Source organism: Aulostomus chinensis, chromosome 13, assembly GCF_037954235.1.
Source record: "Aulostomus chinensis isolate RoL2024-O1b breed Wild chromosome 13, RoL_Achi_v1.0, whole genome shotgun sequence".
NCBI classification, from domain to species: Eukaryota; Metazoa; Chordata; class Actinopteri; order Syngnathiformes; family Aulostomidae; genus Aulostomus; species Aulostomus chinensis.
In genome coordinates this window covers 17190485-17205902 of record NC_141332.1, presented here as the reverse complement: position 1 = coordinate 17205902, position 15418 = coordinate 17190485, and the positions used below count along the sequence as shown (strand labels likewise).

General features: G+C 41.9%; 1 long non-coding RNA gene across 1 annotated transcript; it reads right to left on the bottom strand.

Moving 5' to 3' along the window:
- Nucleotides 1-1033: 1033 nt before the first annotated feature.
- Nucleotides 1034-2872, bottom strand: LOC147251207 (uncharacterized). Its single transcript, XR_015119049.1, has 3 exons — nucleotides 2605-2872; nucleotides 2405-2517; nucleotides 1034-2014 (listed from the first exon to the last, which is right to left on the bottom strand). It is a non-coding gene; the product is annotated as an uncharacterized LOC147251207 (long non-coding RNA).
- Between the last annotated feature and the right edge of the window lie 12546 nt (nucleotides 2873-15418).

Genomic DNA, 15418 nt, shown 5'->3' with positions numbered 1-15418 from the left:
GGGAACGACTGTGTTTAACTCATTCATCTGAGAGGAGGGAGAAGTGGAATTCTGATTTTGACCTGTCACACTCTTGGAATATATCCCCTTGCATTTTTGCTTTCACTTCTGAAAAACACAAGATCAGGATAGCTTTGTTGATTTAGCTTCATGTTTCTCCACCCTTTTCCTTCTTTCAGTTCACTTCCTCGCGCTTCTATTTTTTTCTCTCTCCCTCTCTCATATTTCTATTCTATGTGACCAAACAAGAAAAGGAAAACAAAAACCTAAGCTCTTCAGCGCTGTGTACTTACTAAAGCAAATTACAGTCAATCTTTCAAAAACACCCTCGATCTCAGTCAGTTGAGCTGCAGACAGAAGAGCGTTTCGGGGGACAGGCATTCAAATCGTCCAGTTCCACTGAGCTCCATTAAGCCAATCAGAGAAAAGCATGTGTTGCATAACCCCTGAGGCAGACAGAGACCAGCGCTGACTGTCTAGGTCTGCAGACTCAACAGTCTTGACACGCAATTCTCCCCAGCCAAATGGCTCATGTGCGCATGCTGTACACGTGTGTTTGGGCGGGCGCTTAAGATTTTGTTTGTCATACCTTTACTTTTTTTTTTTAACCTCAGACTTCAGTGCAACACATGCATACATCAAAATACCTTTCATGAGGTCATTATATAGGTCACGGCGATGCGCAACTTAATCTGTCTTAGTGTGACCGCTGGGTGCAGTGGAATACTTTTCATTGAATTGATTTATTTTTATTTGATATACTTTACTAACCAAATATGGTTTAGCGCTTCGCTCAAGTGCTTGTGACCTGTTTGACCGGTATGCCCGACCTCCTTTTCTGACCTATTTTCATTACAAATGTCTTCAGGAAAGTTTCAATCAGTAATCTTGCATCATGCAGAGATGTTTAAAGGTTTATCATGATAGTAGGACTGCAGAAGATATAGGTATAAAACAGCAGTTGCAATGACATAAATGAGGAAAAACACAGTAGCACAAATAATTACCAAGAGGTGAATTAATGTTTAGCTTGTGATATTTTCACTCCAGATGCGTTACAGTGTTTTCTGTCTTTCTTTTCAAACTTCCACGCAAGCAAATTTCCAGAAATATGACTATTTCAAGGTATTGTAAACCATGTGGTGTGTCTCATAACTGATTTTTCAAACTAAACACATATGAACTTAAAGATCATAAGCATAAGCGTAGCTAACAGCTGCTACATTATATATAATACTGCTTTTAATATGACAATAATTTGTTCAATTTCTGCTTTCTGGGGTCTCAGTTAAGTTCTACACAGATAGAATCATGGGAAGTCAAGACCAAATGCTTAGAAGTTGTAGACACTGAGGAAGCTGTCGGTAATGTAAGAAACTATTTGAGTAAATACAAGGATTGTTCTTAACACTGTTTTTGTAAATATGAACTTAGTCAAGGGAAGGGGAGCTGCATGTGTTGGACTCACACTCGTTTGAGGAAACATTTTCACAAAATAAGATGCATTTGTATATTGATGCAGTTGATGTGATCTTACCTCCGGAATTCGTCTACGTCAGTGCCTCTATTACTGATGTAAGACAACTCTCGCTGACACGTATCAAACCCATAATGTCTCCCATAACTCCAATTGCTCCATAACTACGTTATGTCCTCGAACAGATCCTTACAGTGTGGTGATATAAATAACCTGAGCAAAGATTACAACTCCTCCTGCTTTTCTTTGGTGCAGCTTCAGCAGCAGCACCAGTGCAGGACTTTCAGAGTTTCTATTCAGGTCTGACTGTGTGCTTTCAAGGAGTTTCCTGAGAGACTGTTTTTCTGACTCCCTAACAAGACAAACATACTTTCTTTCTTCTGCAGCCACAGGGACTTGTGGGCTTGTAAGTTGGACAGGAAGGATTGGCCGACTCCAGGATCATTTCCTCTCAGCTGTCAAAGCCCCGGTCAGTTCAGCTGACTGGATTGACTCTCTCTCTCCTATCAAGTGGCTGTGCAAGTCATCCTGAATCAGCTGAGGACAGGACAGAGGCTTAAAGGCCAGAAAAAACTCTCCAGCCCAGAGGGGACAACAAATAAACAGTCACTTGAAACATAGACTAGAATACAACAAAAACAATATAAGCTTTGTGTGCATAGGCAGAAGCAGAATCTGAAATATAAAATAACCCGAATCACATACTTTGGAATTGAAAGTCCAGAACATTGAATTCTAAATTTGATTCTGGTTTTGAAACTTCCTTCTGTCTTCCTTTTTCACTTGAACTAATTTAATAGTTTGACATCTTTATCTTTCTACACAGCGGATCACCTTAAATGTTGATGTATCCGAAAAACACACAAGCACGGCTGCTATTCAGAAACAGAAAGAAAAAGCACAGCAGTACTTTCACTTTCCTCGTACCGGAACTTCTCCTGGTTACTGAAAACACTGAGAGCAGATGTGACACCAGGCTAGGACGGTTCTCCCTCAGTGACAGGGTGTAGCCAGCGATGTCTTCAGCAGATACGTTCACCCTGGATAGAATTTACCAGAACTATTCCACTTTCAACACTTGAACCTACGGGATGTAAAGAAATTTTAACAGCGTTAAATCTACTGACCTACATGATTATGTCGCACTTTAACCTCACGCTAATCTCCGGCTCAGTTGGTTAGTTTTTCAGGTCATGTGATTCAAAGGCGAGAGAACATTCCTTCTGACCATTGTGATGGTAAATGCGTTTTAGGGGCGCCAACGTAGGTTGGAGCGGGAGAAAATATTTCCTCTGTGCAGCCCAAATACAACTGACAAATTAAGGTCAGGGTTTCATAACGTGCTCTTCTTTGTCTTCGTCCTTTGGTTCTTCACTCTGGGTCGAGCTACTCACGTCAGATTTCATCAGATGGCAGATTCAGAATTGCTTTGTGCCTGTTATTGGCCTCCAGACTTACGTAAATAATCATTTACATGGACAGAGGTCAGTTTCTCTCTGCCCCTGTGGTGAAAAAGCAGTGGCATGTACCACACTCCGTTCTCTAATTCCTCACATCACACCGGGATTTTCTGTTGATATAATAACAACAAATACGCTCCAGATCGAGGTTGCTTTTGTTTTTTTTTGTATTTGTCACAACACTGTCAAACATGTTAATTTCATAATCAAACAACCAAAGCATTTCGATCCCTTCAAAGGTTTTAAAGCAGTCAATATGGATTTGAGCTTCAGAGCGAATGGGGGCCAGTAAATACGTGCTGGCACATGAAAGCTCGTTCCCAATATTCTCTGCATCTGTTTTTAATCTGGTCTGAAACGTAGAAGCCGATCAGAGCAAAGTTGACCATTTTTCTAAAAAGCTCCGTGTAAGGCGCTCAAAGGTGGCTACCGAGTTCATTTGTTAATAACTGTCACACTTTCCCAGGGTGCTTAAACACCAATCCAGTAAAGCACTTAGTTGTTTTATTTATTTTGTATTTACAATCATCGACACATACGCACGTATTGTAATAATTGGGTGGCTGTCAGACTTTTTTTTAACATAGTTTGAGCAGAGGACAGATATTCTCGTGTATCAATACTTCATATTATGATTTTTTTCCCTCACAGTCATTGCCGACTGAATCTTAAAAACCATGCCCTCATATTTACTGTCGTTAAGTGATTTTGCTTAACCTCATTACAAACGTCCCTCTGAAAGAGCAGTAAAGTGTATTCTATACCTCTATTTACCGTGAGTATGTTTTGTGTTATGTTTTTGTAGAGTAACACAACAGATGATGTCATAACTTTTGCGAGGTTGCGTCTAAAAAAAAAAAAAACACTTCAAAGTTTAGAAGACCAAAAACACACTGTCATGAATCAGATTTATACGCCAATAAAAACCAGTTTCAACTGGTTAAAGACGTTTTTTAACGAGTCTTGGATCTTACATGTACACAGTAAAGGATTTGTGTGCAATCTAAGACTGAGCAGTAGTGAAAGTGTATTTCTCATCAATTCTATAGCTCTTTTACTGCTCGCTCTATAACTACCGTAATCGTTAAATATAAATTGAAATGCAGAAGCCAGCGAGAGCTGGAGGGAGACAAAAAGGCCTGGAGATTATTAAAACGAAACCTGCACGTGAGCGCCAGTTAGACCGGCTTTCAAACTACAGCATGGCTCGACTCAGTCGCGCTTGATTCGAACATCCCTTCTCTCAGTAGAATCACTCGCTCCAGCTGCAAACAGTGGAGCTTTTCCATCCGCTGATTGCGCTTCCCGTTCAAAATGACATTTTGCATCAATGAAGTCTGCGGATGTCCAAATGGCCCTCACTCCAACAGTGGGGACTCTTGTTTATTCTGGCTACTAGAGTCTCACTGGGAGACACTTGAGTTTGTCTGGTAAAGTCAAATGAGTCCTATTGCATAAGTCAGGATGAGTCACTTGATGACCATGCATGAAATGTTGCTTTGTCCTTTCAAATAAACAACAAAAGAGCATAATCTAAGTAAATCATTTGATTTGATCTCAGTATAAACACAAAGAGCCTGTTTTCAAATGTTTCATGCCTCCTTAAAGGTCACCTAAATGTGAGAAAAACAGTCCACAGTGGACGGACTGTATAGTGACATAATACTGCAACGTTAACATGGATGTTACTTGTTACAATGCCGATGATGAAGGAATTATTTAATAGAAAACCACTAAGTATGAATCTTGCTAAAAGTCTTTTTTTTCTTTTCTAAGTGCAATGAAATTTAATTATGTCTTGTATATACGCATGAACATCGAAATATAATTATGAAATGTTCTTCTGCAAATGATACCGTATTATAAGAGTTTCCTTGGAAAAGCGGTTCAGTGCAGAGCAGCTACACCCTCATTTGATTATATAAGAACTTCTTTTTCTGCCCTAAAGCTCAAGAGATTTGTCCAATGAAGTCTTTTAGGGTGCTTGTCCGAGGCTGGTGGTGTCGGGGGGGGGGGGGGGGTTGTAGTTTGGTTTTTTTTGCTTCAGTTTGAAGGAAAAACTTGCATCATTACCAGCTGTGGCTCAGATTAGCCCGCTTGACACGGTTAGCACTGCCAGATCCAGATCTTATCACACGATACTGAAAAAACAGAAAATTAATTTTGCAGTTGCGCAATGTCAGATCAAAGACTTGAACTACAGTCTCTCTTATTTGCGTTTATTTTTTCTTTAAATGAACTCAAGGGTTGAGATACTCCTGAAATAATACAACCCAAAGAAAAAAAGTAAACAGAATATAGGATTCCAAAGTCTTGCTGTGGTCTCTCTTATTTCCCCTTCAGGGGGTGTCGGGAGTACAATGATACACTCTCTGCAGGACCAGCGTGGAGAGAATATCAACAACACCAAAGAAAGAAAGAAGACACTTCGCCTCTGTGTGTCTGCTGATTTTTTTTTTTATTTTCATATGTAGGCAGCAGCAAGATAGTGTGTTATTTTTGGTTCATATTTTTCAAAACAACTTCTATTATAGCCGGTATATTCTGTACTGTGTGCCATGCCCCCCCCCCCCCCCCATCATCACCACCACCACCGCCGCCGCCACAGAGTTCAGCCGACACACGTCTCCTACTGTGATGCAACATCTGGTGTCCCGGCGCTGAGGGAAAACCCTTTTGACGCTTTGGGTTCTGTTGTTCTAGTTGATGTTCTCTTAAGAAAAACAACAAAAAAACAACAACAACAACAATCTGTAATAGAGAAAAAGAAATGCTGCAACTTCATTTGAAGCCTCACTGTTGGTTTGTGTTGGTGGCCCTGACAGCCCTTTGACAGTTCATTGTTGTAAATCCACCGCATCTTTCAAAACCTCGCAAATAAAATGGCGCTGGTCTACTAGTGTCAAGTTTTAATTATTCATCACAGGGGGGAAAAAAATGTTTTTCAGGAATAACAAGACATTTTTCATGGAGAAAACTTATTTCAACTGTTTTGTTTTTTTTTTAACCTCGAAATCTCGAGAGACAGCTCTCTCTCGTTCATACTAGCTCATGGAAACAAACATGTCCTGGCTTGCTTCTTTGATCGAATTTAGTTTTGCTTTCAGACATTTGTAGATACTCACAACACTTCAAGTATGATGACTCAGACTGATTAGCAATTGCATGCAGATGTAGTTTTGCAATCCCGGATATCAAAAACCTCTGTGTACCAATGTCATCCATTTAAAAAAACAAAACAAAACAGATAGTTACTTGGGACAGCAACGGCCAGCACACACACACACACACACACACACACACACACACACACACACACACACACACACACACACACACAAACAACTGCTCCTGACATTTTCCCAGGAAAACACCTTAAATCATTTCAGTAACAGGGAGAGCGCCCTCTAAAGTGTCATCGATGAATGTCCCGAGCAATCGCGAGAAATGTTAAATGTGGCACACGCAGTTTTCTTCGAAGCAGGCCTCGGGTGGGACCATCCTACAATGGCTGTGTTGCTGGTGGGACACTATTTAGAGGTGCACGACTCCTGCCTGTTGAAAAATCTGCCCTGAAGACTTTGAAAAAGTAGTTTAAAAAGAAAACGTTTGTAGTAACAACATTTAGTAACCCATTTTTAGTAACAAAACCACCGATAATGTCCACTCTTTACAGGTGAAGCGTTTTGAGCCTGGCCCGTGAGTCAGGTGACTGAGAGGGGTGCCAAAAAGCGAATCTCATTAACAGACCAGAGCCCACATTGTCATTTTTTTTAATAATTGCAAAGTTCACATTGTACATTTTTGGAGTTTTCTTTTCAAATTAAGTGTAAATTAAGAAGAGAAGCTGAGTTGTACCGCCGTACCATGTTTAGTTTTTTTTTGTTTAAATTCAGTGCCTCTTAGTTACAGACTGGGCAGCAGTAGGTTCAACCAAAAAATTTACCGTGTCTGTAAATTCTTATTTGTGGATTTTATGGGCAAGTTACAGGAGTTTCCTTTTTCATGTCATCCTCTACAAACCAGGTTGCTGTTATATTTATGGACACTGTGTGATGACATGCCTTTTTTTCCCATGAAAGCTGCAGCTTTGTGGCTTCCCCCTGGAGTGGCGCACAAGGAGAGAGAGAGAGACTCCTGACTGCTTCAAGGCCTCATTGGCTATTTAGACAGCTGCATACGTAAGCCTGGTCTGGACTTGATTCTAGTTTCGAGTTATAGCAGATTAAATAGATCGACTGCATTTGCATTGCTTATTGCATAAGAGACACCTGATTATTGCAGTCCAAGCAGGTTTTATTTATTGATGGTTCATTGCGGTAACGGAGATAATCCATCTGCTTGTTTCAAAGAGGCTAACAGGAATTAATCTGCTCTAACCTCGGGCTACATGGACACACACACTCTGTGGACAATAGCCACCAGGCACTGGGCGTGTATCAACTTTGTCAAGCTTTTTCAATCGAAAGAAGCCGTGCCAGGACTCCTGCTGACACACATCTGTGCTGAGTTGGATTTCCACCGTTGACCAGGGTGTGACCCACTTCCCTGTCTTTCTCTGTTCAAGGCCTGGGAAGAAATGTTTGATTAAATCAAGTCCAAGTGTCACTATTAAATACAACAGCTCTGCACTCACTTTGTGCCTCAACACATGAAAACAAACCAAGTCTCAAAACTTCTATTCTGGGATACTTGTGATTCTCTCTCATGAGCAGCGGGGGAATTACTTAGTCAGGTTTTGTCTGATGATTATGGGTTTTCCTATACCGCCGTTACTATGGAGATAAAAGCAAGCTGAGACACACAAATATAATTGGCGACAAGGAGAGAGAAATGAAAGGAAATGAGGACTCAGTCCTGTTTTAGTCATTAGTCCTAAAATAGCCCACCAGAGGAATGATTCACATCACACACTGAAACTAGGTGTGGATGAGAGGGAACCTAAAAAACTCTGTATGTTCGAGCTAGCTGACACAGGGCGATTAGCTTTTTCCCAGGGTGTGCTTCATTCACCGCAGGCCTTTCTATCCCCTCCCTTCCCTGTCTTATTAGTGCAAACAGGCGTAGCAAGTGGAGTAAACCTTGGAGTGGTCTTTTGGGAGTGTCTCTGCTCTCCGGATAGCAGGGCGACCACTGTGGAACAGGAAGAGCAATGAGCTCATTTGTAGATTAATACCTAGGCTGGAGTCATATCTGATATTGGGTTAATGGGTGACTGGAAGGCAGTCAGAGCCGGTGAGAGCACCAGGGGAAAACACCAGATAACAAGGATAAATACACTAACAGACATACACACAAAGTGGCATTTCATGAGTGGTTGGACTGGAAACTAATTGGTCAATGTCAAGCCTCTTTACATTTCAGTATGACTAGAAAATACTCAGCATAATAGTAAAAGTACACAGACATGCAGTTACAGGCTTTGAATGTATCAGTCACACTCGGTACTGTTCTGATTCACTAAGACTAAACCAAATGTCAAGCTTTGCTAGATGTAGCACATGTATCTGATGTCATCTACAATAAATCATAACATGACAACAGTGACATGGGTTTATTTAAAGCTAGCACACATGCAATTTAGAGGTATTTATGTAGCAATGACCAGCGGGTAGTGTTGCGCAGTGAGTAAATCTCACTACTTGACAGCTCAAGAGATGTACAGGTGACACTAGTGCCCCTTCTGATTTAGCCTCCTTGGCAGAACGTTAGCCTCCTCGGCAGAACGTTAGCCTGTAGATGGTGGTGGTGGTGCTTATACACTGTAGGTCACATTTAATGGTAAGATCAGACCTGTTACGTTGTTCTGAGTAACTAGATTTGGCATCACACACACACACACACACACACACACACACACACACACACACACACACAGTAAAGAGTATTTACAGGAATAGTTTGCATGGCTAAACTATATGAATATACAAACAACTGTTCAATTAGCCAGCATTACTATTCATTTCACTCTATTATTCACACTATTGCAACATCATCAACATGCAAAGTGCTTATATCAACATACAAATTAGTGTTATGATAGAGTGAATGATTAATTAATCATGACTACATTTAAGTTACATTGCCAGTCAGTTCTGCTGTTTGTAGATACTAATTGCATGTTTACTCTCTTCTAGCTTTTACAGCAGTTGTTATAAGAAGTGATGTGATTGACCAACAAAAAGCTTTTAATCACATGATGATTCAGAAATTGTAAACAAAATAGATAGAAGCCAATCCTAGACTTTCTAGAGAGTTTAGCCTTGCCAGTCTAAAGCATTAATACTTGTCCAAATCTGAGAAAACAACATTTTATGTAACATTTTTGTTTAAGAGCAAAGGTAAGGAATAATTATTGATGTATCTCTGTTTATCAGTTGACCTTCATGTTGGCAGGTACCAGCCTGTGTGTGGTCCTGATAAGAATTAGGCACGGATTATACACAACTGTGCACTGCTTTCTTCTCCTGTGTATCACCTTATATAAGAGGTCTCATGACCTTACATAAGCAAATGGAGGGTGCATTAAGAAACTAAATGAGACTGTAAGACATTTCTTCACTGAAAAAAAATACACCTGCTGTAAAAAAAGAAAAAAAAAGAAAAAAGGATGAGCATGGAAATGTGTGGCTGCTGCTTGGCATATATGATTACTTATGCAACTTGTCAAACTGCAGGGCCTTGAGCGAGTCTTTGCTTGTGTGCGGCGTGTCTGACTGCAAACAGATGGGAATGTAAACAGAGAACGTCTAGCGCTATACACACAATGTGATTACAGTGGTTCGCTTGAGAAAAATACAGGGTTTTGCAAATGAGGTTGCAGTTTCAGTCCTTTTAGTTTTGAAGGAGAGGGTGGGTAAATATGTAATGACAACCAAACACACACACACACACACAAACATGCCCGTGCGAGGCAAGACTGACCGATTCACTACGGTGGATTATGTGCACACCTGCTCGCACATTCAATCTTGCAAAGGATTTGCTCTTGCTTTTCTATCAATCATTCACAATAACACATACTAGGAGTTGTCCTCGTGATTAATTCTGCAGTTTAACGAAAGGACGACATCGGCACAAGTTAATCCTCTACTCTGTTAGTGCATCACAAAGTGGTGGTCAAGTACTAAGATGGATCCACCCAAATCTTGTGTAATAGTCCTCTTCGAAAATATTAGCTTAAATTAAAGTTTCCTACTGTGTTCTGTAAGGCTGTGAATCACTAGCCTGCAGCTTAAGTAAGCTAGCACATTAGCCTTCATTGTGAATACACAAACCAACATTTACACAATCCAAGAATTGCAGCAACAGATGACACGGACAAGATGTAATACACAGAGGCAGCGGCTTCGCCCCTGTTAGGAAGTGTGGCTCCAGCATATGGTTGCACTGTCGAGGTGATGCATGCTGACAGTCTAACCAGTTCTTGCTAAATGCAGTTAGAGCAAACTCCTAGAGGAGGAAAAGCTGCCCCCCCCCCCCTTACCACACACACAGACATACACACACACACACACACACACACACACATCCTGCCAGGACTAAAGCGGTACGTGCCGAGTTCTTGTCAATTCAGCTTTCCAGCAGCAGTTACACACTGTGACACGCTGACCCACGTGTTTAAGAGCCTGTTTCCTGGTCATGTCTCATTTTAAGTGTTCTCAGTGCCGCTCGCTGCCCGTGCCGGTGGTGTGTTGTCATCGCCATCTGGTACTGTTTACTCTGTTCAACATAGGTGGCTTGACATTTACAAGTATGTTATGTTTCTGCTCTTTTCATAAGAGGCTGTGGTTAAAAGGTTGATTTAGACAAATTCATATTTTTTGTTACTGCGCTGAGACCCAGTGTACAGGAGCATTATCAGTCAATAATCACACCACTTACGGTGCGCGTGCAATCTGGGTGTGGTTTCACGAGCTTAATCACTACTTTGTTGAAATCCTATGGTAAGTGAGAATTCAGACAAATTTCCCTTTGCAGTCACAAGGTGGAGATTCATTGACTATCACCGTAGTAACCATACAGTAGCAGTGATAAAAATTATGAATCGTGCTCGAAAAAGTTGCCTGTCATTTGAGAGGCGCAAATTGAGTCACTCTCCATATGAGTCACTTCTGTCCTAGCCTCGGTGCTTGGTTACTGCCTGGTTACCAGGGACAACAACAACAATAGCCCCGCGTTGGTTGCTCCATGGCAATGGTGTGTGTATACTAAGGGTGGTGTGAATGTGAGGAGGAGCGACTGTTACTGAGATTATGCGACTTATTCTTTCCTAGAAACCAGCGTTACGTCAGTGAGATGTCGCAGGCGCATCGTCTTATCATCTCAGGTCTGAATCCTGAGGTGTCTCTTAGGGCGGTAGCACAGTTCCACCCCTCACCTACCAGCTGCCAGTGCCCACCCTCTTATTTTCTTCTTCTTTGTTTGCTTTTTTAGTACCTTCTAAGCCCCCACCCCTCCAGTCTTAACCTTATATTCTTGAGCCGGTCTCACACTTTTTCTCAAATCTAATCTTTTTTTCCATCCAAGAGTAAATTAATAACCAAAACTTTGAAATCATCTGTCTTCTCTCCAGGTTGTCCCAGATTTTAATTATTATTATTATTATTATTTTTTTATCTCTTCTTGCTTTGTATTACCTTCTTCTCGCAGGTTTAGCAGAACCCGTCTGTCATTTCCATCAAACATCTTTCCAGATACCCACACCTGAAGGATGCCTTTATCAGCGCCCCCCCACCCCCCCCCCCCGCCAAACTCAGTCGTTATCCTCTGTACGAGGAGGTCAGGTCTGTGCTGCTGCTGGATTTATTACGATAGATTAGAACCTCCTTTCATCATCCCTGCTTAGCACACTGTGCTACCTTGAGGCAACAGATGAAAGATAATTAAGAGGAATGGAGGGATTTCCCAGGGGCTCTTGTACACTTAGATATCTCGGATGTATTGCAATATTCATTACACCGGAGGCACGTGCGCGTGGCTCCCCAGAGGCATGATTAACTGCGTCGACTTCGCTGAGACCTCCGGAACCTTTTTTTTTTTTAAACGTCTACACACCCTCGCTGTCACTCTGACGGCTGAGACCTTGACATTGTATTGATGTATAATATCACTTCGATGAAATCATGAATCATAGAGGGTAAATTCATATAATTGGACTAATTATTTTTTAAGTCAGCCAATATTTGTTTCAAGACTTGTGATTTATTGATTATAAAAAAAAAAACCCAGTTAAACCACAAGCAATTCAAACAGAAACTGTCGGCGTGACAGCGCTTTCGTTTGTATAGAGCGGCTGGTGAGTTGCTGTCTCCCCTTAACTGATAAGAGACAGACAGACGACCTGTATTAAGGACAGCATGGTGACGTTCCACTTGAAAAAGAAACTCTTTTACACATAAACCTTCACCTAGAAATAGTGTTTAATTCAGGGCCTGGGTCTGAAAGATGCTTGGAAGGATTCTTGAGTCCAGTTTTCCTTCCTGAACATGTATTGTTAACAGTGTGTTTTCAGCTTGGAAGACCACAATAACAGCTGCAAATTAGGTATGTGAGAGAAGAATTGTTATTGGAAAAAAAAAGGCGGGGGGTCATGTGAACTTTAGACGTATCTACTTCCTATTTGCTATTATGTAACCAACTTTCGTAAGACTACACCATCCTGTCTTGTGTCTCCTGCTGTATTTTGTTTGATGGAGTATCAGTCCCTTAAGAAATATTTTTAGATATCTACTTGAACTCAAGATAAACAGACCACGGGGGATGCAGAGAAATACCAACTGAAGAACCGTACTCTGCTTCTGTAGCTCCAAATGTTTGGCTCAGGTAGAGAGGATTCTTTGTGACCAGAACAGCCTCACATTTAAGCCAATTTGTTGCTTTTTTTTTAGCTGACTTCAGGAAGTCACCATACATAAACGCAAAAAAAAAGAAAAAATTGAAGTCAATAAACGTGCTGAAAAGAACCGAAATCTGCCTGCTCTTTGTGCAAACAGGTGTCTGAGGCAGCCTGTCGCCGAGGCAACGCCGCCTCATCGACTCATTCAGTGTCAACTACATGCAGATTGACAGAGAGAACACGAGCAGTTCCTGAGTCCCTCCTAGCCAGACCGCAGCCCCTCACCCTCCCACTCGTCTAGGAAGGAAGGCACATCAGCAGTGCTCAAGTTTAAGATTTGACTTCTTTACCGCCCTGTGCTGCTGCTTATTAAAAAAATAAGAAAAGAGAGAGAGGAATTACAGCATTTTCCCAAGTAAAACATAACGTACGCGACCTATCCGACAACCACTGGGAATAAATCTCCTGCTGCTCCCATCAGTAGTATTTGATACTGGCTACAGTGAGACACGGAAACGGGAGGAAAACAAGGGAAAGACCTTTTCTCTTGTGAAAATGACAGGCTTGTTCTGCTGAGCCAGACAAGATTTTTTGTTTAACAAGAGCCTTCCTCCAGACTGCAGCGCAGACGTAACATCTCCATTCTCTAAACCTCCAGTGGAGTCAGAAAACGGAGAATGATGTCAACCTTAAAAGCTCAGCAGCTTTTCTTTTTTATCTGCTTCCTGTTTACTTTCCTGTGTGTCTGTCAGTGGGAAAGTCGGGAAACACCTACCGCCCCGCTCCCAAGGAGAAGGAGGGCACAGCCGCGAATGTTAACGGCAGGACTATTATCACCAGACCCTTTAGCAGGCCTTATAAGGACAGCCCCCTGCTGCCCCCCCCCCCACACACACACACACACACACTCTTGGACAATGTAGTGCAGAGAGGGAAATGAGAGGGCAGTAAGTCCACCGAGGGGGTAGGAGAGTCAAATTAAAAAAAGAGAGACAAAAGAAAAGTGTTGAGTGGGAAAAAAACAACACTTTACGGGGGAACCCCCAATCCCCCACCACTGCCCCTCCCCCTAGGTCACAATCAGGAAGGCAGCCAGACCCAGACAGCCTTCTCCACCTAAACCCGCCTCCGCCCTCCCCCCCTGCGCTCCACTCTTAAATCTGCAAAGCCCGTCTGGCCTGTTAAAGTCAAGTGCAAACTGCTATGGCAGCAGGCAGCAGTGTTTATAAACAATGATGTGAGAAGAGGAAATGACGTGAAGCTGAACGCCGTGTGACTCTGAACTGAATGTGCGGTACAGTAGCGCACCCAAGAGAATATTAACAATAATTAATACGTCATTAGCTAGAGAATACTACTGCGTAGATCGTACCCGTGTTGTTTTTTTTTAATGTTGCCATGACTAAGTTCTTCCTCTAAAGTTATAAACTCAAACAGTAGCTCAGTGACATCATCGTCCTCTCCTGTCTTACACCATATTAGCCATATTGGGTAAAAAAAAGGGGGGGGGGGGCTGCAGTAAATGATTGGAAGAGGAAGATATCATGCCACCTCGTCGTCACAGTGCTACGCTGGCCCTTCTGAAGCGGGTGCATGACGTCGTGCACCACTTCTATATTTGGTGTTAAAACCAACATCACCGGTTGTCAATGAAGCCATTGATGCGGGGGTGGGTGGATAAAAGTTTCATTCATTCACTCACTCACCAGTCCCCGCTAAAAAAAAAACAACTCACAGTCCCAGCAGGTGCAGGGGTTGAGGGTAAAATCAGGGGATCTTTTAGCTGGGTGGGTGGTTACTTACCTTTATTATTTCTTTTTAAATGTGCAGGAATTTAAACAAATTAGTCTTCCTGTCACAAAATGTTCCTTTACGTGTCTTGTTTACTTTGCGACATTAGTTAAAAAAAACAGAGACCCCACATTCATCATTAGATACAAAAAAAAAAAATCTATATTTAGATGAAAAACACATGTTTAAACTGAAGAATGGAAAAATCTTCACACGAGGCTGCCAGAGAAGACCAGAACAACATCGGTACACAGACTCTCATCTACAGCGACGTTTGTTTTCCTTTAGGGAGGAGAAGTGGTGCTAGTTATTAACGTATGTAACAGGTCGGGGGCCCCATCAGTCCTTCTTTCCACTGATGACCTCATTTTAACAATATGGCCTCTTTGCTGGCCTCAACCTCAACTCATCTGAGTCAGCCGTTCTCCAATCCCTGTGTGTCTATTTTAAGGCTGTAATTTCCATACTTTCAGGCAGTATAGTGGGAAGGAAAAAATCCCAATGAGTTTGTTGCTCCATTTGGATAAAAGTCATTCGGGAAAGGATTTTTTTTATGGTGCGGCAACGGCGGATTAACCACGCCAGGGTGTAGACGTGACACCAGTTAAGCAGCTTGGACTCAAAGTCAGCTAATGTAGTGACCAAGAGTGTTGTCAAGACGTCTGGCAAATGTAGGTCAAACCCAACCACCTTGTAGATGCCTGACACTGGACTGAAAGAACTTATTAAATCCACCCTGGGCACATTTAGAAGGACAGACCGGTGCCTGGTGGCTGATGGATTTACTTCTGTTTCCAAATTAAAAAAAAAAAAAAAAAAAGCTTTAGTGTCCAACAGCTCTAAGTTGCCCCT